Source organism: Mustela lutreola, chromosome 9 (genome assembly GCF_030435805.1).
Source record: "Mustela lutreola isolate mMusLut2 chromosome 9, mMusLut2.pri, whole genome shotgun sequence".
Taxonomy (NCBI): Eukaryota; Metazoa; Chordata; class Mammalia; order Carnivora; family Mustelidae; genus Mustela; species Mustela lutreola.
Genome location: NC_081298.1, coordinates 29,083,820 through 29,110,429, shown reverse-complemented (window position 1 = coordinate 29,110,429; position 26,610 = coordinate 29,083,820). Strand labels below are relative to the sequence as shown.

General features: G+C 43.4%; 1 protein-coding gene across 2 annotated transcripts in view; it reads right to left on the bottom strand.

The window, feature by feature from the left end:
• The window catches only part of PTPRA (protein tyrosine phosphatase receptor type A), a 149,011-nt gene extending 127,775 nt beyond the window's left edge, over positions 1-21,236 (bottom strand). For both annotated transcript variants that reach the window (XM_059133780.1, XM_059133781.1), the window contains exon 1: positions 20,961-21,236. The gene's annotated coding sequence lies outside the window, so the exon portion shown is untranslated. The remainder of the gene's footprint in view (positions 1-20,960) is intronic.
• Positions 21,237-26,610: the final 5,374 nt, after the last annotated feature.

The following is a 26,610-nucleotide window of genomic DNA, read 5'->3' as shown; positions in this document are numbered from 1 at the left end:
ACTGGCCTATTCTTCAAAACTGTCAAGATAACTAAAACGAGTAAAGACTGAGTAACTATTCAAAATTGAAGGAGACTGAAGAGGCATGACAACTAAAGACAACTAAGGTTTTTGTTTTTGCTGTAAAGAACATAATTCGGGGGTCCCTGGGTGGCTCAGTGGTTTGAAACCTCTGCCATCGGCTAGGGTCGTGATCCAAGGGTCCTGGGATCGAGCCCCACATCAGGCTCTCTGCTCAGCGTGAGCCTGCTTCCCCCTCTCTCTCTGCCTGCCTCTCTGCCTACTTGTGATCTCTGTCTGTCAAATAAATAAAATAAAATCTTAAAAAAAAAAAAGAACATAATTCAGACATCAGTGAAATGTGAGTGGTATGAATTAGATAGCAGGATTATACCAATATCTATTTCCTGATTTTAATGGGTGTGCTGTGGTTATATAGGAGAGTATCCTTGTTTTTAGGAAATATAAACTGATTTAGAGCTTTATGTCTGCAACTTATTTCTCAAATGATTCAGAAAAACTGTATAAACAGGGAAGTCTGGATGGCTCAGTTGGTTGGATGCCTGACTCCTGATTTTGGCAGATCATGATCTCAGGGTTCTGCAATCAAGCCCTGAGATGGTCTCTGCATTCAGTGGGGAGTCTGCTCAAAGATTTTCTCTCTCCCTCTACCCCTCCCACCTTCACTCGATTGCACACACAGGCACACACTCTACTAAGTAAATCTATAAAAAAGAAAAACTGTATAAGAAAAGGATAGTTTAAGAAGGATAAAGTGACAAAGATAAAAGCAACTGTGGTAAAACTTAACAATGTGGAATCTGGGGTAAGGGTATACTAGGACAAGCAGCAAATAAATATTAACAATTTCCAAATGATCGAAATCATGTAAGTCCTATCTTTAACCACAGCACAATTAATCTATAAAACTATTACAAAAAGGTCACCAGAAAAACTTCGTTTGAAAGCTAAAAGGCATACTTATAAATAACCCACGACCAAGGAAAGAAACCACATAAAGTTAGAAAATTGTCTAAACCGTATTTAAAAAAAAAATCCTGGGGTGCCTGGGTGGCTCAGTGGGTTAACCTGCTGCCTTCAGCTTGGGTCATGATCTCAGGGTCCTGGGATCGAGTCCCGCATCGGGCTCTCTGCTCAGCAGGGAGCCTGCTTCCTCCTCTCTCTCTCTCTCTGCCTGCCTCTCTGCCTACTTGTGATCTCTCTGTCAAATAAATAAATAAAATCTTAAAAAAAAAAAAAAAGTAAATTGATTTAAAAAAAAAATCCTACCTAATCCATACCAAAGTATTAGTAATCTGATGCCATCAATATATAAAATTAAAAAAGGTACTACAGTTCATACTGGAACCCAGTTGTGCTTAATGTTAAGAATTAATTAGTGACGGGGCACCCGGGTGGCTCAGCGGGTTAAAGCCTCTGCCTTCAGCTCAGGTCATGATCCCAGGGTCCTGGGATCAAGTCCCACATCAGGCTCCTTGCTCAGGAGGAAGCCTGCTTTCCCCTCTGCCTGCGCTCCCCGTACTCACACACTCTGACAAATACATACATAAAATAAAAATAAAATAAAAGGTATAGAGTTTCAGTTGCGGATGAAAAAGTTCTGGAGATGGATGGTGGTGACAGCAGCACAATCAAGGTGAATGTACACTGAAATGTGCACTTAAAAATAGTTAAAATGGTGGACGCCTGGGTGGCTCAGTCAGTTAAGCAGCTGCCTTTAGTGCAGGTCTTGGTCCCAAGGGAAGCCTGCTTCTCCCTCTCCCTCTGCCTGCCACTCCCCCTGCTTGTACTCTGTCAAATAAATAAATAAAATCTTAAATAAATAAATAAATAGGCAAACAGAAAACAAAATATTCCTTTAAAGAAAAAATCACTACTGCAGGGATTCTTGAATTTGAGAGAGATAGATGCCTTTCAAAAGGAAAACAGTATTTTCTTTCTTTCTTTCTTTTTTTTTTTAAGATTTTACATATATTACTTGAGAGAACAAGAGTGAGAGCACAGAGGGAGAAGATGACTTCCCACAGAGCAGAGAGTCCAGTGCAGGGCTCAATCCCAGGACCCTGAGATCATGACCTGAGCCAAAGGCAAATACTAAACCAACTGAGCCACCCAGGTGCCCTGGAAACAAAATTCTTCACACATCTCCAATGTTGTTAAATTTTTAAATTAATGAATATAAACATAAAGCTAAGATACACAATGAAACAAAATTACTAATTTAATATTAAAAATATAAAACTAATGAAATTCAAATTATCATTAATAAATAACAATAGATTTAGTGCTGAAATTAAATCACCATTCACAACATGGATATGGTATAACAGGATTTTTTTTAGCTTGGCATGCCTAAACATATATCCCATATGCTATTTCCATCACTTACTCATTCGAACAACTGCAATGAAGTTGCCCTATGTGCCCCACACAATTTGCCCTTCCATTAGTCCCACAAACTACTTACTTAGAAATAAAGAAATATGTAACCATTGATCCTAAAAATATACACAAAACATAAGCAACTGACACTGTGTGGCAATACTCAGATACAAGACAGGTAATCATTATACACTTCTCCTTTATTTCAGATTACTGAAACTGAAAAAACCATTTCTCTCCAAAATATATCCAAGGACCCCCCGTGGGAGATACTGCACTACAGTATGACTGCAGAGGTATTATTGGAAACATCCTCCACCGTATCACACAATGCCCCTTTTAAGAAGAAAATACTGCAAACCTTAGTGCCAGGAAAGGCATGTAAGCCCACTCAATCTCTTGGAACCTCTTTGCCTTGGCTATCTTTAACTTGAGAGCTCAATACATAGTCAATTCTTTAAATTACTGCTCAGGGGTAACTGGGTGGTTCAGCTAATTAAGCAGCTAACTCTTGATTTTGTCTCTGATCATGATCTCAGAGTCCCGGGATTGAGCCCTACATTAGGGCTCCGCGCTCAGCATGGAGTCTGCTTGCCCTCTCCCTCTGTTCCTCCCCCTGCTCACAAGTGTGTGTTCTATCTCTAAAATAAATAAAATCTTTAAGAATATGAAATAAATGACTGTTCAGGATCTAAAAGATTGCACTCTCTGTACTAATATCCCCAGGCTGCCTGTCTCTTATCATGAGACCTTTATTTTCCATATACTCTTGATTTTTTAAATACATATGTGTATATATATATATAATTTATTTGTCCTTATTTAGTAGGTAATCAGGCACACATTATAAAATTCAAAAAATATAAAAGAAAATATACTGACTAGAAGGTATCCTTCTGGGACACCCAGGTGGCTCGGTCGGTTAAGCGTCTGCCTTTGGCTCAGGTCATGATCCCAGGATCCTGAGATCTAGCCCCCCATCAGGCTCTGTGCTCAGCGGGAAGCCTGCTTCTCACTCTCCCACTCCCCTACCTTGTATTCCCTTTCTCACTGTGTCTCTGTCAAATAAATAAATAAAATCTAAAAAAAAAGTATCCTTCCCACCAGCCATCCACTACCCCAAGCCCCCAGAGGTAATTATTATTATTATTACCAGTTTCTCTAGTATCTTTCTAGAGACCTTACACACACACACACACACACACACACACACAGACACTGGTTTTTATATATTTGAGCAAATTACTTCAAATTCTCCTCAGAATGAGCTAGACCATAAGTACTTCCTTCCCTGGCCATAATATTTTAGGGATTACAGTATTTTATTTTATTTTTTTAAACTTTTTTTTAAAGATTTTATTTATTTATCAGAGAGAGAGAGGGAGAGAGCGAGCACAGGCAGACAGAACGGCAGGCAGAGGCAGAGGGAGAAGCAGGCTCCCCGCCGAGCAAGGAGCCTGATGTGGGACTCGATCCTGGGACGCCGGGACCATGACCTGAGCCTAAGGCAGCTACTCAACCAACTGAGCCACCCAGGCGTCCCGGGATTACAGTATTTTAAAACTAAGTGATTTTAGAGATAGAAGGATCTAAAACCATCAAGTTCCTTATCATTTTATAGATGAAGAAACTGTGACCAAGAGACTTACACAAAGAAAGATGGCTATTAAATATTGCCAGAAACAGAGTTGAAGGCTGCCAATTCCAAGTCCCTCTTCAACCAAGGGTACTCATATTCCTTCACATTTCCCATAATCATCAGGTGTTTAACCTCTCCTAACCATATGAAAGTGGAAGCAGGAAGTTCCCCCTTGCAATAGATCCTTTCTCAGAGGAACAAAGCATTGTTTATTTGTAAGCTGTTTAGTTACCATCTATACAAACACAGATTTGTCCACATCAAATCCAACAATACAGATACTGATACATCATCACTAATATTCTTGGTAATGTCCAAGAAACAAAGCTAAAATTTAGTGCAGACACAAAGACCTATATAAATCATTAAAAGAAAAAAAATGTTATATTCTTGACCTCCATATTTTGGTTTCAATAAATATCTGTTGCCTAGCACTTCACTCAATGCAAGGCAAATGCACTGAACTCTTAATAGAAAGAAGACATGCTTGGGGGCAGGGGGACTGGGGGGCTCAGTTGGTTAAGCATCTGCCTTTGGCTCAGGTCATGATCCTGAGATCCTGGGATGGAGTTGCTAAGCAGGGAGTCTGCTTCTCCCTCTCCCTCTGACCTTCCCTCCTGCTCAGGCTCTCACTGGCTCTCTTTCTCAAATGGCAAATTAAAAAAAAAAAAAAAAAAAAAAACCTTTAAAAATTAAAAAAAAAAAAAAAAAAGACATGCTCATCAATAAATAATTGTCCTCAATAAACTACCAGGAAATCAGACATGAAAAAAAGTAATTAAAATACACTGTGATCAATTGTACAGTTGTGGGGCCCCTGGTGGCTCTGTTGGTTAGACGTCTGCATCCAGCTCAGGTCGTAATCCCAGGGTCCTGGGTTGAGCCCCATGTTAGGCTCTCTGCTTAGAAGGGAGTCTGCTTCTCCCTCTCACTCTCCTCCTGTGCTCTCTATCAAATGAATAAATAAAATCTTTAAAAATAAAAAATAGTACGTTGTTACACCCAATCGTAAAAGAAGAGAAATACAATCTCTGGGTGAATTCAGGAAACTTCACTAAGTAGGTGATAACACCAGCTAGGCCTAAAAGAATAAATAATAGTAAGGTTGGTTTTGTTTAATGAATTCAACTTCAAGGAGAAAGATAAACTGAATCATATATGTACACTCTTTGGCAGTTAGAGTGACAGTCACAAACTAGTAGCACAGTGTGTTAAAAAAAAATTGAATGTGAACCACCTTAGATAGGCCATGGAACCTCTAGTGTGGTATACGACCAGTGTATCTACTTCTCTCATACACATCGCGTGCCTGGCTTCCAAAAACATATCTGAGTTTGCATCCCCTGACTAAATGCCAAAGATAACAGGGATGGGGCGGGGGCTCAAAAACCTTCTGAGTTTTCAGGGCACTTGGTGGCTCAAGGGGTTAAAGCCTCTGCCTTCGGCTCAGGTCATGATCCCAGGGTCCTGGAATTGAGCCCCGACATTGGACTCTCTGCTCAGGGGGGAGCCTTCCCCTGCTCCTCTGCCTGCCTCTCTGCCTACTTGTGATCTCAGTCTGTCAAATAAATAGAATCTTTTAAAAAACAAAAAACTATTTTCCAGTTTTAAAATCAGAAAATAAAACCTACAAAACAAAAAGATGAAATAATAAAGGAAAAAGCAGGAAATAATATAAAGACAGATTTAGATGCTGAGCAAGGTTAGGCTTAGTGAAGAGGTTAAGTGAATTCACTTGCTGCCAAATTCAAGGTGAGGGCACAAATTCCTACACATTTTGAACCACCAACACTGTTCTATGAACATTAATCTAATTAATGCTAATATGTGGATTATTATACAATATAAATGTATATAAATGTATAGATTGTCCCGTAACATGGTAAATGACTCAACAGAAAGAAGCATAGGATTTACACCTAGATCAGAGTTGTGCAGACTGTAATGTAATGCTCACTAGAGGAAGTGATCCTCCTATAAAGAGTTATAATAAAAGAGGGAGATGGTTAGTCCAGCCGAAGGCAGAGGATATGAAGGAGTTTAGCACAGTGGGCACAGGAAAAAGTAAGATTAAAAGGCGAAGAGGGGGGCACCTGGGTGGCTCAGTGGGTTAGGCCGCTGCCTTCGGCTCAGGTCATGATCTCAGGGTCCTGGGGTCGAGTCCCGCATCGGGCTCTCTGCTCAGCGGGGAGCCTGCTTCCCCTCTCTCTCTCTCTGTCTGCCTCTCCATCTACTTGTGATTTCTCTCTATCAAATAAATAAATAAAATCTTTTAAAAAAATAAAAATAAATAAAAAAATAAAAGGCGAAGAGGGGTTGAACTGCAAAAGCTTGGTCTGATAAGGAGTTTGGATCTTTCCCAGAGATTTTAATCTGGAGAGTGCTGTGATTAGATAAGGAAGTCAAAAAGAGTACCCTTCACAGCAATGTGATAAATGACCTGGAACGAGGAAGTAATAATGAGTAGACATCTAGAGAACCTGAAGCAGTCATTTAAGCGAGAATAAAACCTGACTAAGGACAAAAGGGATGGAAGACATTGGGCAAATCTGAGGAATACTGAAGGTACAACAGGAATCCATCACTAACTGGATGAACATCATCATCCAAGTTTCTGGTCTGGGCTACTGGCTGTGCCACTCATCAAAATAGAGAATATAAAAATAACACATTTAAAGGGAAGATGGGGGCAGTTCTGAGCCTGTTGGTGCCTAGGAAACAGCCCGATGGAGATGACTAGTAGTAGGTTGTTGGTTCTCATCCAGTCTGTTTCAGAGGACAAATTTTCTCCTAATTAGCAAGGAGCTGGAAGCTGAAACCATGGGCATAGGCATATGCCTCCAGGAAGGCTAAGTAGGATGAAACACAAGAGGCTGACGGTGGAAATACTTAGAAGTCCAAGAGTGATCAGAGAAAAGGGGGCCTAAGGGAACTGAGGAGTGGCAAGAGAGGTAAAGAAAAACCAGGACACTGTGTCACAGAACTCCTGGAAAGTTAATTCAGAGAGTAAATGTACAGTTAACATTTATGCAGTTCTTTTCCCTCTATCTAACCTCTCCCATCCCTTCTACATTTTCCCATTTCCTCCTTTATTGGGTAAATGACATTACAACTCTGGAAGAAAAAGATATGAAAAACAAGAAGAGGTGTATCAAACACATAGTACTAATACTTTCGTTAAGTTAGGATATGTGGTTCTTACATATGGGTAATTCCAATCCAGCTAATGAAAATCACTAGAGGTCATTCTTTTTTTTTTTTTAAGATTTTATTTATTTATTTGACAGAGAGACAGAGCACCAATAGTCAGAGAGGCAGGCAGAGGGAGAGGGAGAAGCAGGCTTTCCACTGAGCAGGGAGCCTGATGCAGGATCATGACCTGAGCAGAAGGCAGCCACTTAACCAACTAAGCCACCCAGGCAACCCAAGCAATGGAAGTCATTTTTTTTTTTTTAATTTTATTTACGTATTTGAAAGAGATCACAAGTAGGCAGAGGCGGACAGAGAGAGATGGGGGGGAAGCAGGCTCCCCGCTGAGCAGAGAGCCCAATGTGGGGCTCAATCCCAGGATCCTGAGATCATAACCCACGCTGAAGGCAGAGGCTTAACCCACTGAGCCACCCAGGCACCCCAAACACTGGAAGTCTTTTTTTTTTTTTTTTTTAAGATTTTATTTATTTATTTGACAGATAGAGATCCCAAGTAGGCAGAGAGGCAGGCAGAGAGAGAGAGGAGGAAGCAGGCTCCCTGCTGAGCAGAGAGCCCAATGCAGGGCTCAATCCCAGGACCCTGGGATCATGACCTGAGCCAAAGGCAGAGGCTTTAACCCACTGAGCCACCCAGGCGCCCCAGCACTGGAAGTCTTAAGAGAGTCTGCTTTACTAAATTTGTAAGTTTAATTTCTCAGTACTGCTCAAGTGCTTAAGGAGATTCTGCTTGTTAAGATGGTAACTCTGAACTATCAAGGCCTAGTTGTACTTGAAAGACTGAATGTATAAATATATTTTAAACATCTAAGGAAATCTAACTTACTAACAAAGGAATATGGAGGAATTTAATCTGTTAAGCTTGAATTAACATTAATTAAATAGTGAGTACAAGTTATTGCCCTTATTTCTATAAAAAATTACAATGCTGTGATGCCTGGGTGGTTCAGTTGGTTAAGTGGCTGCCTTTGGCTCAGGTCATGATCCCAGCGTCCTGGGATCGAGTCCCACATCAGGCTCCTTGCTTAGCGGGAAGCCTGCTTCTCCCTCTGCCTCTGCCTGCCACTCTCTCTGCCTGTGCTCACTCTCTCTGACAAAAAAAAAAAAAAAAAAAAAAAAAAAATTACAATGCTTATGGGGTACCTGGGTGGCTCAGTAGGTTAAGCGTCTGACTTCAGCTCAAGTCATAATCTCAAGGTCCTAGGATGGAGTCCCACATCAGGCTCCCAGCTCAGTGGGGAGTTTGCTTGTCCTCCTCCCTAGGCCCCTTCTCTCTCAAATAAGTAAAAATGTTTTAAAAAATTATAATGCTTACAAGTACAGTAACAAGACTAACGGAAAAGTAAAATTTTAATTTGGCACACTTAAATAAACTGAATATTACTTTAAACCCAAGTAATTTTAAGTAGTCCTTTCTGTGTACAAAAGCCCCACTCAGATGTTAAAAAACAGGTAAGTGAGTTGTTGTTAACTACTACTTGCTCTACAACAGCCTTCGAAATAGAACCTTCAAAAACTACGTGCAACTGAATAATTATTAAACAATCTCTCCCACTAACACTGGAGAAACAACTGAACTCCACATAACCCTCACCACCCCTTACCCAAGATAAGAACAGCACATCCCAATCTGATCAACACCCTCTTCATGAACATACCATGCTCATACTCTCCTTTAATGTTAGCTGAATTGTCAAACTTAATGACATTGTATGGGGGTGGGGTAACACCTGGGTGGCTCAGTCAGTTAAGCATAGAATTCAGTTTCAGCTCAGGTCATGATCTCAGGGTCATGAGAGCAGGCACCAAGACAGCTTGTCACTCAGTGTGGAGTCTGCTTAAGATTCTTTCCACACCTGGGTGGCTCAGTTGGTTGGGCTCCTGCCTTTGGCTTGGGTCATGATCCCAACATCCTGCGATCAAGTCCAGTGTCAGGCTCCTTGCCCAGCAGTGAGCCTGCTTCTCCCTCTGCCTGCCACTTCCCCTGCTTGTGCTTTCTCTCTCTTTGGCAAGTAAATAAAATCTATTTTTTTAATAAAAATGATTCTTTCCCCCTCCCTCTGTCCTTCCCCCTGTTCATGTTCTTTCTTTCTCTCACCCTCTCTCCAAGAATTAAATCTTTAAAAAGAAGACGTGGGGGGCCACCTGGGTGGCTCAGTTGGTTAAGTGTCTAACCCTTGATTTCAGTTTTGGTGATGATCTCAGGGTCCCAGGATCAAACCCAATGTCGGGCTCCAAGATCAGTGCGGGGTATGCTTAAGGATTCTCCCTCTTCCTCCTTACCTCCACAATGGCATGCACACTCTCTCTCTAAAATAAATACATAAGGGCGCCTGCATGGCTCAGTTGGTTGAGCGACTGCCTTCAGCTCAGGTCATGATCCCGGACTTCCAGGATCTCGTCCCGCATTGGGCTCCCAGCTCCTTGGGGAGTCTGCTTCTCCCTCTACCCTTCTCCTCTCTCATGCTCTCTCTCACTCATTCTCTCTCAAATAAATAAATAAAATCTTTAAAAAATAATAATAAAATAAAATAAAACAAATACATAAATCTTTAAAAAAAATTTTATGGGTGTGTACTATTTCTGGAGGGTTTCACAAGTTTCATAGTACTTGGGGATGCCTCTAAAAAGGGGAACTTGGAAGATGGGGAAGCATTACCTTTTATTGTATACTTTTAACACACAATAAAAATACTGGAATATTTTAACATGTATTAATTATTCAAATGCATACATGATTTTAAATGAAGCCAAACTTAAAAATACACTGACTGAAAAATATAAAACCAGGTTTTTTCTTTTTTCAAAAATGCTTTTTCAAACTTGCCTCCTCTCCACCATAGACAGCCACTATTGAAAATCACTGCCTTAGAGGTTCACAACTGCTGCCAACAGCACTATTGCTAACTGGGTACGAACTACAGAAGAAAAAGAATCTTCTTTGACTTCTATCAACTAGTAGCAAAACCGTGGGCAGGCTAGCACCCCAGACTGAGAAAAGAGAGAAACACCAGCTGGAAGTCACTGCGAATTTAGCCTCTGTTAACATATAAGCAGGTTTTGACGGGCAGTTAGGAGCAGTGGAGAGCAGTTAGTCTCACAAAGAAAGCAGGCAGAGGCATTGAATGAGGGACTGGCCTCACTCCCTGAAAGGTGGTAGAGGATTCACATCACTGGAGACATGGAAAGGACCACCAAGAGAACAGAAGCACCCCTGTAAAAGCTCTGCCACCCCTCCCCCAGTTCCTTTTAGAACAGCTGAAGTCCTGGAACTATTCCACATTGCTCTGGTAACAGTAGTGCTGATACATCAATTGAAGACATTCTCTTTATTAATGGGTAGCATTAATGTATTTACAGTATTATATTAAGCCACCGGTCAACCAAAGTTTGAAAGCTAATTGCTGGTTAAGCTATTTGTCAATCAATGTTTGAGAACTCCTCACACCAATTCAGAACAACCAGGTTTCAAGTTCTTCCCACACACAGAAACTCATTCATTAATAATCTTCTCTCCTAAAAAGCCTGGGTTCTGGAAACTGATTAACATTTCTATTGCTTAAATCATATTTATCTACCTGGACTGCCTGAGTGGTGCAATCGGTTAAGCGTCTGACTCTTGGTTTCGGCTTGGGTCATGATCTCAGGGTCATGAAATAGAGCCCTTCATCAAGCTCCGTGCATCATGGAGCCTCCCTGAGATTCTCTCTCCTTCCTCTTGTGTGCTCAGGTGCACACACACTCTCTCTCTAAAATAAATAAATCTCAAAAAAAAAAAAAATTCATACTCATCCACCTATCCCCCTCCCCATTCTCCATCCCCACTTCCCCGACTGCAAACCAGGATCTAAACAAGGCCTACATATTAATTACACTGAGTGAATAAGTCTCTAGTCTTTTCTACCATGTAATAATTCCTCCTTTTTTTGTTACTCTTTTTTTTTTTTTTTTTGCATTTATTTGAAGTAACTGGGTTGGTTCTTCTGTAGATTTTCTCCCATTACGATTTTCTAATTACATTCTGTAAACTCACAGTTAGGCACAGAAGTTAATAATTAAGAGTCAGGTTCGATTTTATAAGGGAGAGAGTTATATCATGAATGGTGGTGTATTTTTTCCTATCTTACCACACTAAAGGAATATAAGATTTTAAGGTTTAGTTGTATCCACTTTGGAGATAACATAATTGAAAAGATTGCCAGTCTGACCCTTCAATTATTAGAGTTCCCTAATAGCTTTAACAATCACTGATGATCAATGTCTGGGTCCTTTATATCATTAGGTCACTCGAAATTTCTGTAGAAATACATCTGGAGATTTTTATCAGGTAACAAATTTATGTTCCCAAATTTTTCATGTGTGAAATTACGAGAGTTTTTATAGGTATAAATAACAAATAATAACAAATATAATAACAAATAACAATAAAATAACAAAATAGAGATCATGAGTCATCAGGGAAATGCAAATCAAAACCACAATGAGATATCACTTCATACCCACTAAAACAGTTATAATGAAAAAGACAGAAGGGACACTTGGCTGGCTCAGATGGTGGAGTGCACAACTCTTGATCTTGGGGTTGTGAGTTCCAGCCCCGTGTTGGGTGTAGAGCCTACTAAAAAGAGTTAACGAGTGTTGTTGATGATATGGAGAAACTGCAACCTTTGTGCTTTGCTGGTAACTGTAAAATGGTGCAGCTGCTTTAGACAACAGTTTTGGCAGCTCCTCTACAAATTAAACAGTTACTATCATTTAACCCAGCAATTCCACTCCTAGGAATATACCCAAGAGAAACAAAAACATGTCCACGTGGAAACTTGTACATGTTCATGATAGCACTATCATAATAGGCAAAAAGTGGAAACAACCCAAATGTTCACTAACTGATTAGTGGATAACAAAATTGGTATATTCATAAAATGGAACATTATTAAGCTACAAAAAGCAATGAAGTACTGATACATGCCAAAATATGGATGAACCCCAAAACCAGTATGCTAAGTAAATGCCACATACTAAAGAATTCCATTTATCTGACATGTCCAGAACAGGCACATCCATAGAGACAGAAAGAACTGATTGCCAAGGCTAGGGGAAGGGCTGAATAGGGAACGAAGCTAATGGGTACAGAATTTCTTCTTGGGATAATGAAAATGTTCTGAACTTAGATGGTGGTGATGACTGCACAACTTCAAGAATATACTATAAACCACTGAACTGTACATTTTCAAGGGGTGAATTACAGATTTATTCATTTGAGTGAGAAAAAGTGAGCGCATTCACACTAGTTGGGCGGGGGGCTCAATCTCATGACCGAGGTCATGACCTGAGCCAAGAGTCAGACATTTAACCAATTGAGCCACGCAGGTGCCCCTAAAACGGTGAATTTATGGTGTGTCAATTATATTTCAATAAAGCTATTTTTTTAATTACAAGGAAAAGGCTACTGCATACCACATTTCTTTTTTTTTTTTTTTTTTAAAGATTTTGTTTATTTATTTGACAGAGATCACAAGTAGGCAGAGAGGCAGGCAGAGAGAGAGGAGGAAGCAGGCTCTCTGCCGAGCAGAGAGCCCGATGCGGGGCTCGATCCCAGAACTCTGGGATCACGACCCGAGCCGAAGGCAGAGGCTTTAATCCACTGAGCCACCCAGGCGCCCCTACCACATTTCTTTATAAGAAAAAAAGGGGTTACTTTTGAGTCACTGTTAAAATAACAACTTTACTTCAAGAGACAGATTAAGGATATTAATTTTTCAAATAATATTTGCCAAGTAGCACACACAGAAAAAGTCCAATTTTTGGAAAAGAAAAATGCATGGGCGCCTGGGTGGCTCAGTGGGTTAAGCCTCTGCTTTTGGCTCAGGTCATGATCTCAGTCAGGGTTCTGGGATCAAGGAGGGGAGTCTGCTTCCCCCTCTCTCTCTGCCTAATTGTGGTCTCTCTCTGTCAAATAAATAAATAAAATCTTTAGACAATAATTCCACATAGCAATGTTATTAAGGCAGTCATTTAGTACTAAGAATATGTCTTCTCCAGTACCACTTCCCTTCAGTAGCTCACACAAGATATAATTTGGGGAGGGGGGGGTAGTTATTAAAAGAAAATCTAACAAATACTAAGACATGATAGGAGCTTCTATATTTTTATAACTATGTATATAGCAAACCTCCCACACTGCAAAATTTGTCCCAATATTGTTCAACTCTTCAGCAATATTTTCTATCCATCATAGAAGAGTATTTGCTGAAAAAAAGGAATGCATTTTGCCTTCTTGACATTGTTTTGTAGTCTTTCTTAAAGCAAGCCTTTTAGGGGATGGGGTACAACAGGAAGAACCTGTCAATGATATGTGCCTTTCTGTCTTTCATCAGAGCAAAAAAGCTCAAAATACATACTTTAATCACTAGGTTTGTACTGTACAGCATATGACTGAATAGCCTATGACTTTAAACATCACTGGACAGAGAAAAACACAGATGTTCACTTTACGCTCCATACACTTAGTTCTCAAATGTCCTGGTACTAATGATAGCCCTGTTTTTTATTATTTTATATTACAAGGTTCTACATACTCTTAAAATAAGATACCTATTAACAACAGAGGATGTGAATGCATGTTTCAAATAAGCTTCCTGATACTTTCTAATGTAATAAAAGCAGAATTATTCAAACTGATTTAATAGCTCAGCAACAGTTTGTAATTGGAGTTGAACAAGGCTCAGCTCTACCATTGTTTCTGCTTGTATTATTAGGATGTTCTTCAGTCACTGGTTTCTTGGCAGAAATTGTTTTAAGCCACTTGTCCATTTTGTGAAGGTTAGTTTAACAAAACAAAACAAAACAAACAAACAAACAAACAAACAAAAAACCCTAGGTAATATAAGCTGTACCAAAGTTGCAATACCTGGAAAGGAAAAGTATGATTATGGCTGTGCTTGCTCACTGCAGAACTCCCTTCTCTTCCTTCAGGACACCCAAAATTCTATAGATAACATAGTAACACTGACTTACAGACCCAAGAAGATGCCAGTGACAATCTCTAAATTTAATGTTTTACCATTTTTTAGATAAAATAATAAAAAGCTCTAAAATGTCTCCCAGCATCCCAGTGAGTCATCTTATCTACCTCACTTTGAAAACTACCACTCTAGATTGCAGGCACAGTAAACTTCTCACAACTGCAAGTGAACAGATCAATTCACTCTCCTCCTTACCATACTATAATGGCTTAGCTCTGCCTTTAGGATAAAGTCCAAAATCCCTGCATGTTATATAGGGCCCTCAACTCTGGCTCCTGCCTCTCTCCAGTCCAGTGGTTCTCCAACCCTGGATGCATATGAGAAACACGTGGGAACTTAAAAATATTTATACATTCTTAGGTCACACCCTAGAAAAATTAAATCAAAATACCTGGAGGTGGAGTATTTGCATCCCTGATTTTTTAAATTCTCCAGCTGAATCTAAAGTGCAGCCAGTGTGAAGAACTACCCCTCTTGCTCACCAAGGTCTCAACTGGGCCTTGTTATTCCAACTGTGATCCATCAGGGAACTGGGCAATAATGAAGAATCCCAGGTCCCAGCCCAGACATACTGAATCTGGACTTGGCATTTTAACAAAGTCTCCAGATGGTTCATGTGAACATTCAAATTAGAGAAGCAATGACCTAAGGTACCAAACCCCTTCCCAGCTCAGGGCCTTCAGAATTATTGTCTAATATTGAACCTCTCTCGCATTAGCCCACAAGTGGGTAAAGGACAGACATCACATCCATGTCACTCTGGGATACCCCCAACTCCTGGCACAATGTCTACTATTTTCAGGTGAAGAGCATCTAATCTTGTGTTTCATATCAATATGATCTTATTCTAAATTTCCACAACATTTCTGATCTATTAACCATGTTTTTCTTCAAAATCAAGTTGCCTTTAGATACATAATTCTTGGATACTACAAATTAGACCTAATTCAAAGTACCATTATATTATGGGTGAATTAATAAAATCAAATATTAGGTTGTGTTTGTAACAGTATTGACTGAACTGTCAAGAAACAGGGCCATATAAATTGTTGATGGTGTTATAATTTAGTTCAACCTTTCCAGATAGCAATTTGGTACTGAAACTGTAATCTGACTCAGTGAACCCATTTTAGGGGCAAGTCCAAGAAAATAATCCAAAAGAAGTATTTAAACAAGGGTGCTTAAAAGTACCATTTATGGTACAACTAGCTAGCTCAGTCAGTAGAGCCTTGCTTGATCTCAGGGTTCTGAGTTCAAGCCCCACAGTGGGTGTAGAGATTACTTAAAAATCTTTTTTTCTTAAGATTATTTATTTTTTTTTTTAAGGCAGGGGGTTGGGGGAGGTGGGTGTACAGTGGGAGATAATCTTTTTTTTTTTTTAAGATTTTATTTATTTATTTGACAGAGAGATCACAAGTAGGCAGAGAGGCAGGCAGAGAGAGAGAGAGGAGGAAGCAGGCTCCCGGTTGAGGAGAGAGCCTGACGCAGGATTCGATCCCCAGGACCCTGAGATCATGACCCAAGCCGAAGGCAGCGGCTTAACCCACTGAGCCACCCAGGCGCCCCCAGTGGGAGAGAATCTTAAGCAGCCTTCACGCCCAGCATGGGAGCCTGACACAGGGCTCGATCCCCCAACCCTGGTACCTCAGTACCTTTTTTTTTTTTTTTTAAAGATTTTATTTGGGGTGAGGAGGGCACCTGGGTGGGTCAGTCAGAAGCACCTGACTCTTGGTTTCAGCTCAGATCATGACCTCACGGGTTCAGGGATTGAGCCCTGGGTCAGACTAACATGCTGGGCATGGAGGCTGCTTAAGATTATCTCTCTCCCTTTCCCTGTGCCCCTTTCCCCCTCCCTGCTCATGCCAGAACATGCTCACTCTCAAATATATAAATCTTAAGAAAAAAGTAGGATAGTAAAAAGGATAAAATAAAGGAAAAAAATTTAAAATATTGTACAAACTAGTTATCAATGCACAGATTACTATTCTGTGATTTAAATTAGATACATAAATGAGTAAATACAAAACATTTTATGCTATTTAAGAATACAACAACTATATTTTATATGTACTGATTACAGATATTTAAAAAAAGCTATGCCTGCATACTGACACAAATGGATGTGAATTTAAAGTAAATATAGGAGCACCTGGCTGGCTGTGTCAGTAGAGCATGTAACTCTCAATCTCAAGGTCTGTGAGTTCAAGCCCCATCCTGGATGTAGAGCCTACTTAAAAATAAATTAATAAATAAATATAGTTCGGGCAGGGGTACAAGCTAAATAGGTGATATGGATTAAGGGGTGCACCTGTGAGGGGCACCAAGTGATGTATGAAAGTGTTAAATCATTATACTGTACAACTGAAACTAATATAACACTGCATGTCAACTGGAATTAAAACTTTTTTTAAAAAGCAAATATAGTTTTACATTTAGTAAATTCTCTTTTCTATAAAGAATACATATAGACATATGTATATTCTATTTTCAGTAAACTCTATGCCCAACATGGGGCTTGAACTCATGACCCCAAGATCAAGAACTTCATGTTCTACTGACAGAGCCAGTCTGGTGTCCCTATAGAGAATATAGTAAAACAAATTATGGGGCACATGGGTGGCTCCATTGGTTAAGCGTCTGACTCTTGGTTTTGGCTCAAGTCATGATTTCAGGGTCATGAGATCAAACCCTAGTTCAGAGTCCACACTCAACATGGAGTCTGCTTGAGATTCTCTCTCCCTCTGCCCCTCTGGCTCATGTGCTTGTATTCTTTCTCTTAAATAAATAAATAAATCTTTTTACAAAATAAATCAGTAAAAATAAAACAAATTTTAATGTCGGGTTATTTACGGGTTTGCTGCTGACTTTTATTAAGTTAGTGTTATACAGTGCTATTTTTGTTGTACTCAGACTCACAAAAAAGACATTTCTTCAGCTCTGGTATTTGGGAACATTTATTAGTTACTGCACGAAAAGTATAAAGACAAGGTCTGTATTTGGCCAACTTCCTGCTTGTAACTCAAATTCGAACTTCACCTGCATCTCACTTTTTCCACATGAAGGTGGAGAAAAATAATGCAACAATGTTTACAAATCGACTGAGTGCCTCCAATGAAAGGCTCTGGGCAAATACAAATATCAGAACTGCTTAAAAAACAACCACCACCCACTTTAACAAGTCACACAAGTCACTTATCCTTCTGAACCTCAATGTCTCTCTGTAAACTGAGAGAAATGTTAAAACCATACGGGAGATTAGGTGAGGGAAAAGTAGGCATATGGTATCTGGAAAAGCATCCCAGGCAATTGTGATGTACACTTATGAAGATTCACTGAGTCCGATTCAGACTTTCTGGGAGGAAAATGACTAAGTTAGTACAAACACACTGAAAGGGTGGGGATTTGGCTATATGTCTAAAAGTTTTAAATGCACATACATCCTTTAACCCAGTAATTCCACTTCTAGAAATACATTGTTCAGATAACTTTACACATGAGCTCCTTACAAAGTACTATGTACAAAAAGATCCACTGTAACACTGTAATAGAAAAACCTGGAAACTTAAATGTGGCTTAACCTGAGACTAGTTACAAATTATGGTGCAACCACACAATGAAAAAAGTAAAAAATGTCAACAGAAAGAATGAACAGCTTTATATCTACTAACATGGAATGATTTCCTAAATATGTTAAAAAGGAAAAAGGTGTGACTGGTATGTACCATGGCGGGGAGGAATATGGATAGGTAGACACATGTTTATAAAAACAGTGTCTATGTAATGCCACAGAAACTGGAAACTCCAGTCATCTCTGGAAAGCTCAGGGTAGGAAGGAGATTTATTTTCCTCTATGTTCCCTTTTATACTGCTGGAGTGTTTTTCTTTCTTTTTTTCCCTCTTTTCTGCTGGAGTGTTTTCTCACATGTATTTATCTTTTCCTGAAACTGGGGATTCTCTCTAGGCCTTCATCTGAGTCTAAGACACTACGATTACACCTAAGTGGCACCTGAGCAATGTCTCCAAATTGCAGGGGCATCGGCTTCTGGCCCCACACTTCCCTAAATGACCCTTTGAAAGCCTAGCCAGCCCAGGGTCCCTGACAGTCTTTAAAATCCTCCAGTGGTTCTCCATTGCCCAAACTCGAAAACAGCACATAGAGTCCTGCAAGCTCATCCTAATCTCATCTCCCACCCTTCTCTCCTCTACCCAAATCAGTTGTTTAAACCTCTCCCTTTTTCCCAAGGACAATGGACTCCTTCCACCTCCACGACCTCATGTGCTGCTCCTTCTTTCCCATACCCTGTCTACCACACCAAACTCTATGACCCAAAGGCCCCCTCCCAGGAAAGGAATGCTCTCTATACAGCCTGACATGTTCTGGAACTACACTGCCAAGATTTAAATCCTGACTATTCCCTTATGTGTCCCCTATATGGCCTCAGTTTCCGCCCTTGTCAAATAAGAAAAAGCCCCTACTTGACGGCTGAAAGGATTAATGAGGTAATTCATGGAATGAATTTATTACATAGTCTCTCACAAGGCAAATAAAAGACAATAGTTATTATCATTATTACATTCTCACAGCACTTGTGAGGTATTTGTATCTACCTGTCCTGCATAAGACTGTGAGCTCCTAAAAGATAAAGATTCCTTGCTCTTATTTTGTATCTCAAGCACTTCGCCTGGCAAATAGAAGGCACATGAACACCTTTACAGAAATCAGATTGGCTTTTCTTGTTCTGAATTTCATCCAGATGGTAAACAAGTGGCTAAAAGGTACCCAGTGATGGGGCACCTAGGTGGCTCAGTGGGTTAATGCCTCTGCCTTCGGCTCAGGTCATGATCTCAGGGTCCCGGGATTGAGCCCCGCATCCGGTTCTCTGCTCAGTGGGGAGCCTGCTTCCTCCTCTCTCTCTGCCTGCCTCTCTGCCTGCTTGGATCTCCGTCTATCAAATAAATAAAATCTTGAAGAAGAAAAAAAAAAAAAGGTACCCAGTGAACCACCTCCTGGATCCCACATGCCTTAGAATGCATATATTAGCCAGGCCACTTGGGGTGGGCAGAGAGGTGAAAAGAGATCATGGGGCTTTGAGGCTTTCAGAGACAGGCAAGTGGACTGGAGACCATCATAACAGGAGACCTGTCAGCTCCTGCCTGCTGACTACTTTCGGGGACTGGGTGAGATGGACACCGGGAGATGGGTAATCTGAGATACTAAATGTCCAAGATGTGCCAAAGACTCTAAGCAGGCCTTCAGGAAACACTCAAGAAAAGATTATCTCAGCAAGTGGGTACCTTGAAGTAAACAGAGAAGAGACATACAAGGGGGAAGAGATGGGATAGGACTTAAAAGACAACAGAGAGGAAGAATCCTCTTAGCAAGGAGATGGAAAGGTAAATAAGACACGGCTTCTGGCCTCAAGAATCTTCCCAGATCAGAATCTCTTTAAAGAGAGGTAGATCTTGGCCGATAAGGGTGGGGGAGGAAAGAGAATCATACACGCAAAGGCATCCAAACATGTGAAGAGGCAAACAACTCGGAATGGCTGGGGATGAGGGAAAGGAGAATGAAAGGATTGAGCTAAGAGTAAATTGAGGCAAGACCATCCAGGGCCTGGTATGACTTGATAAGGCATTCTGGGCTTCATTCATCCCACGGGAAAAGGAGAGCGAGCAGTTTTTAAGTAAACAAGTGACACCATCAAATCTGTGTTTCTTGAAGGAGTGGCCAGGCAGGAAGATGTTCGCCCATCTTCCACCGGCAGTTCTCTCCTCGCCCACCATCTTCTGGTTCTAGGCTGCTTTAACAGCAAGCAGGTGGCAAATGAACACATCTCCTGGGAGATGTCACTGGTTCTAGAGCAGGAATTCCCAACCTGGGTAAAGGTTTCTGAAGGCATTTACCCCGCCTGGGGAGGTTTTGAACATTCCTCTTTTCTAGTCTTACAAACATCATCACTGGTCTCAAAAAAAGAAAAAAAAAAAAAAAAGAAAGAAAGGGAAAAAAACCGCAAACAAACAAACAAACAAAAAACCGCAACAAAACCTTCAACTCTGCCATTACTATTTGTATCTTCAGGAAATACAATTAGTAACCGATTTTCCAAAAAACAATATTCTTTATTTTATTTACCAAAAATGAAAAAGTAAGGGGCTCTGCATTCCCAACTGGCTCATTTTGAATTCTGGGCAGCTGTGAGCCCCTATTTCCCTTCTTAAGCAACCTCGACAGTTGGGAGTGGGCGGAAAAGAGAGGGGCCTGGGACAGAGGCCAGCTGGGGTTAAGGGAAAGAAAAGTTGAGGTCTCCGCAAGAACAAATTTTCTCATGCCAGGAGTTTCCCTCTTTTTTCCCATTAAATGGACCTGAGCAAATTCTGTTCTCACTGTTCCAAGTTTCTTCTTGCAGAATGAACTATGGCAGTGCCCTGCCCTGACCCCAGGAGGACGCACGCAAAGTTCCCGGGCGGTCGAGAGGGGTCGGCGCCCTGTCCGGCACGTTTCCGGGGATCCCCCCGCCCCCTACGGACAGCGCAAGGACGCGGGGTCCGACTGGAGCCGCCTGATGGGTTGTGCCCGGAAAAGACTGCCTAGGGCTCGGGCCGGCGACCCCTGCCACCCGCGTTCGGGAGCCGCCCCCCCTTACGGAGCCCACCGGGGCGGCGGCGGCGGCGGCCACGAGCACTCACCGAGTCCGGCGCTGGGCGGGACCGCTGGGAACGAGGACGGCGACTCCGCCTCGACTCCGCGGCGGCGTCTCGGCCCGCCACAAGCCCTCAGGGCCGCCGCCCGGCCCGCGGCTCGGAGCTCCGCGGCGGCGGCGGCGGCCTCGCCTCCATGGCGAGGGGAAGCGGCTGAGGGGCGACTGGGCGGGCGGCGGTGATGGCGGCCGCGGCCCGGGTTCCGAGGAGCTGGCGCGCGCGCGTCTCTGTCAGCGCCGCACTCCGCAGCCTCGCTCCCGACCCGGCCTTGGCTGTAAGGTGCGTCCTCATTGGCTGTTCAGAGACGGGCGCTGGTTGGCCCACACCGAAAGGGCGTCTCCCGGCCCTCGCGGGCCCCGCCCTTGCGCGACTCCCAGGTCTCTTTCGCACGCTCGCGTGGGCGGCGGAGCCGGGTCTCACGGTCTCGTTGATTCCTGCGCCGCCTGGAAGGTGTGCTTGCGCCCCGCAGCCGTGGGAACCTTGGGGAAGCCGGAACCCGGGTGCACTGACCTCTCGTGCACCACCGCCATCCGCCTTTCTAAAGTCCCAGTCGCCTGGACGTAGGCCTTCTTCCCAGTTTACAGATGAAGAAACTGAGGCCAAATACAAATTACAGCCATGTCCAGAGACCAGGACGACCTGGAACTCTAAAAAAGCTGCCTTCCCACCCCTCTCTCCAAATGTATTCCATTCCGACTCCCCGCCCCTCAATTGCTGCAAGGTATTCAAAGGACGTAGGCTCTCTTGGGGAGAGGGACCTGCTAAGTCCCTAGAATGGACCTGGCGCCGTGGGTGTCGTCTTACATCAAGTCAGCTCACGCCATCCCCACCCAAGCCCCAGGGAAATCTCTCCCGCTTTTCTAGATGCGCGTACCCGGGCCTGACTGGCCACAGAGCCGAGCAGAAATACGACACACAGGTCTCTGCGGTGAGGGTATTATTTGCGATAGGACAGGGAGGAGGGGAGGTTCAAAGAGCGGAGAGGACCTGAGATGCGTTCCGCCCCCGGGGTCGGGGTTGCGCGCGGACTTCTTCCCCAGGGCTCCCTGCCCCACGTGTGGTGCCGCAAAGCTATGCGTTGGTCCGTCTGGCAGCTGCGGGACTTGGGCCTCCGCTGCCGAAGACCGGTTACCCCGGCCGTGGTGCGTGGCGGGTGAAACACTCTCCTGGTTGTGGTTCCCACAGGAGGTCCCTCAGACACTGCAGGCCCCGCTCAGGGCGAGTGGTTGGGGGTGCAGGTTGGAGACAAATTGCACAGCAGTGTGCAAGCAGAGCTTGCTGGGGGACCCTTAATCCAAGACGCAGAGTCCGCGCCGCCTGCGGTGGGTGTCACGCCCCCGGGGGGGGGGGTAGTCTGTGGCCGGCGGCAACTCTTCTTCGTGACAAGGGGTGCGGGGGGTGGGGGTACATTTTGGTGCATAAAGAGCCCACATCGGCAACTATTTCCTCGGGGTTGGTGCCCCTGTCACCTCGAGTGCCCATCACCTCCTGCAGTTGAGGCGTCAATTTATGCACTCTCCCTTTTCATTTGTGAAATAAGTGAGTGCGTGCTGACCCGAGCCAAAGCCTGGAAATCCAGGCAGCGGTGGGCCTCCCTCAGGCTGGCCTCTCCCGGGCAGGGAAGTTCCTTCTCTAGCTGGACTTGTCTCTTGGTCTCAGAAGCACCGGATGGGTCACGAAATTGCCAAGCCCTAGACGCCTCTGCTGGATAAACGCTCTAGCCCAAAGGCCCAGAGGCCACATGCCCAGTCTCTTGTTAGATCCCAAGGGCAGCCAATGAGGGCAGGTGCTCCCACACGTTTCCCAGGAAGTGCCAACTCAATCTGTCTGCTCACCAAAAGTAAATCGGAAAAGCCTGAATTCAAAGCGTTTAGAAACCCTGGAAAACAATGACTGTATGTGCAGGAGGTATCTGGGTACCTAAGGGTAGCAAGTGCCATCTTAAGACCAAACCCCACCAGCTTAGTTTTGCATTCTCTACATCTGCCCTATTAACTCTTAGTATGCTTCTTTTGGTTGATTTCTTTCTTTATAGTTTCTTTTATATTACCATAAAAAGGTTTGATGTGCTACTTGTATGTTCTAACATACATGAAAATAACTATTAAAATAGAAAGTGTTAGGGCATGGCTGGCTCAGGAGAGCATAGGACACCTGATCTCAGGGTGGTGAGTTTGAGCCCCATGCTAGGGGTAGAGTTTGCTTAAGAAATAATAAAATAAAAAGTGTTCACCCTCAAAATCATCTGAAGAATACCCTCCCTCCACCCCCCTGCACGCGTGCACACACACACACACACACACACACACGATGTGGCCACACTTGGAAAAACACTGCAGGTTTTCCAAGTCAGAGAGCCCTGGGGTTCAAGCCTTGACATTGGCTGTGTGACCCGAACCTCCCCCTCCCACCCTTCCTGGAACTTCCCAGCCTCTGGACTGAGAATTATAACCACAGACAGCTTGGCAAGTAAACCATTCTCAGGAAATGAAGTTCCTTCTCTTCATGAGACAGCAGGACTGTGGTCAGAGCATTTGTGGTGTGTGTGTAAGGGAGACCTAGGAGAGGCAGGGTCTTGGGTACCCCATCCTGGAGACTATGGGAAGGAGAGTTCAGCTCGGTTACCACACCGACCATTTCCAGTGGGAGAGAATAGAGTCTTGTCTTCATCTGCTCACTTGTGGACAGGTGCCTAGCCTCCCCACCCCACCTGATGCCCAGGGTTTCCATGCTTTTGCCCCATCACCACAGGGCAAAGGGCTGTCTTCAAAGAGCACAGAATACGAGGAGGACTGAGAGAGGGAGGGGAGGCTTTCCATACTCAGGTGCACCCATGTGGGAGGCTGAAGCTCTGCTACCAGTCCTGCTTTAGGTCCAACTCACTGGAGCTTATACCTACAGGCAGACAATTGTGAGCCACGCCACAGGTGCCCCCAAGGAGTCCCAGGGTTCGTGAGAAAAGGACTGGACTCAAGAAGAGCTGGACAATGGGGGTCAAGGACTCCTCTGTTTCATCAGGTAAAATCACTTCTCCTCTCTGGACCCCCCTTCTCCACCCAGTAAATGAAACAATGAATCACTCACTCAACAAATACGGAGCAAAAACCATGTGCTGGACGTGGCAGGGAATAAGACAGAGAAGGTCTCTGCTCTCAGGAATTTACATTCTGGATGGGAGACAGACAATAAACAAACAAGGGAAAAGAAAATTTCCTAAATGCTGTAATGAAAATAAAGCAAGGCAATAAGATAGAATATTGGAGTAAATGAGAGCCAAGTGCCTGTCCAGGCTGCTGTTCTCCTTTCTAGGGTCCTTTGCTGGAGCTTTTTACCTAAAAGATTGAAGGCCCCTTATCTTGAGAAGACCTTTGACTGAATCTCACTCCCGGGCTTCTATGGCTATCCTAAACTAGAAGAAAGGTTCCCCAAATCCTTGTCCTGGGCTTTAGTCACTGAAATTCTGAAGTATTGGGCGCCTGGGTGGCTCAGTGGGTTAAAATCTCTGTCTTTGGTGCAGGTCATGATCCCAGGGTCCTGGGATCGAGTCCTGCATCGGGCTCCCTGCTCTGGAGCCTGTTTCCTTCTCTCTCTCTGCCTTCTTGTGATCTCTGTCAAATAAATAAATAAAATCTTTAAAAAAAAAAATTCTGAAGTATTTAGAGGGAAGTATTTAAGGACTGTGGCTTAGTTTGAAGTGCATCAAATATAAGGTGGATAAGTAAGACGGATAGAGGGATGGAGAGATGTGTAATAGTATAATGCTAATGGCAGAATCCAGGCGGTGGGTATACAGGTGGTGTTCGCTGTATAATTCTTTCAAGTTAGCTCTATGTCTGAAAGTTTTTGTGATACAATGCTGGGGGAGGGGGATCAGGGTTTAATTTTGCAAAAAAGCATACCAAATTGCCTGTAATTTTTAGACAACTCTCCCATTGGACCACTCTGATGCTTCTCCACCTGCATAAACACTTTTTATGAAGTTGGAATCACTTTATTTGTATGTCATCATTGTTTTTTCTCACGTATTTCTAAAGCTTCCTATGTCCAGTGCTTAATGTTTGCACATTCCAGGAGCATATATGGGGCATGTAACTTTGGGGGTGCAGACATTTTATTGTGTACATTCTCAAAGCAGTGCCTCAGGGCCCCCTTTCCAGAGAGGGCACATTGGCTTGTATAGTCCCAACCCCTTTTCACTGAGAACAGCTAGAAAAACTGGAGATAACATTTTTTTAAAAGATTTTATTTATTTATTTGATAGCGATCACAAGTAGGCAGAGGGGCAGGCAGAAGGAGGGGGAAGCAGCCTCCCTGCTGAGCAGAGAGCCCAATGCAGGGCTCGATCTCAGAATGCTGGGATCATGACCTGAGCTGAAGGCAGAGGCTTAACCCACTGAGCCACCCAGGCACCCCAGGAGATAACATTTTTTAAAGGCATCAAAGAGCTGCCAGGGCAGTGGGGAACTGTAAAATCAAGGTTGGGGAGGAAAAGAGCCCCAAACAATGAGCTTGGGATTGGGATCTCTCTTCCTCTCCCTGGAGGCCTGCTGATTCTGAGATTCTGATGGGCTTGCCTATCTGTGATTCCAAAAACTGGCCACATTACCAGTTCTATACACTCTTCCAGAGCCTCCCCTCTCCCCTACCAAGAGATGGTAGTGAAACGGGGTGGGACTGCCCTGACCAGTGGAATGTGGCAGGTATTGAGAGGCCCTGGGTGACTTCCAGAGCTAGTAACCTAGAAGGCAGTACAGCTCTGCCTGGCTCTCTTGGGATGCTGCCCTTAGAACCTGGCTGCCATGTTGAGCTCTGAGTTGTAGGTGTCCTGGCCAACAGTCCCAGGGAAGGTTCTAGTCAACAACCAGCTTCAGCTGCCAGACTTGTGAGCTGTCAGTCCTTCAGATGAATTTCGGCCCCCAGCTGCTATCCCAAATATTGTGGAGCAGAAACAAACCACTGTTTTATCTAGCCCCGATTTTTGACCCATGTAGTAAGAGGTAAGCATAACAAATGGCTGTTTTACAATGTGACATATATCCTCTTGGAAGACATTCAAAATTACAAATTCAAAGTTACAAATTAGGTGGAGGAAGAAGAAAAAGAAACTGCTTACCAGACCCCGGGTCGCTTACTCTTTTCAGGCACTCATTTCAAGTCAACTCTAGAGGCATTAAGAGGGGAAAGCCAGAAACTCCAGGGAGGCCTGCCCTCCCTCTGGGCTACGGTTTCCTCCTTTGTCCTCCTTCTAGAATAAAGGCGCAATAAGAGGAAAAGGAAATGCCCTCAGTGTTGGGTGCGGGCACTGAGCCATGAAGCTCACATAACCGGAGTGCACACTGAAGGGGCCAAGAAGGTACTGCTGCTGGCGGGGGATGGAGCCTCTCTTCGGTGGTAAGGTAGCGCCAGGGGTCTCGAGTCTGTAGTTCTTCCTTGGCAGAATGGAGACATTCCAACCTCCTTTTCTCTTCGGCCCCAGGACGACATGGGAGTTGCTTACCACTGTTAGGTGGACATGGTTTGTGAAGGTTCCTCCTCTAACCCTCTGACACGCTGGCCACATGCTCATCCGTCCTCCAACCCTTACTGTGGTGAGAATGGAGGCCTTGCCTCAGGCTCCTCTGCTCAGAGGGCCCAATTT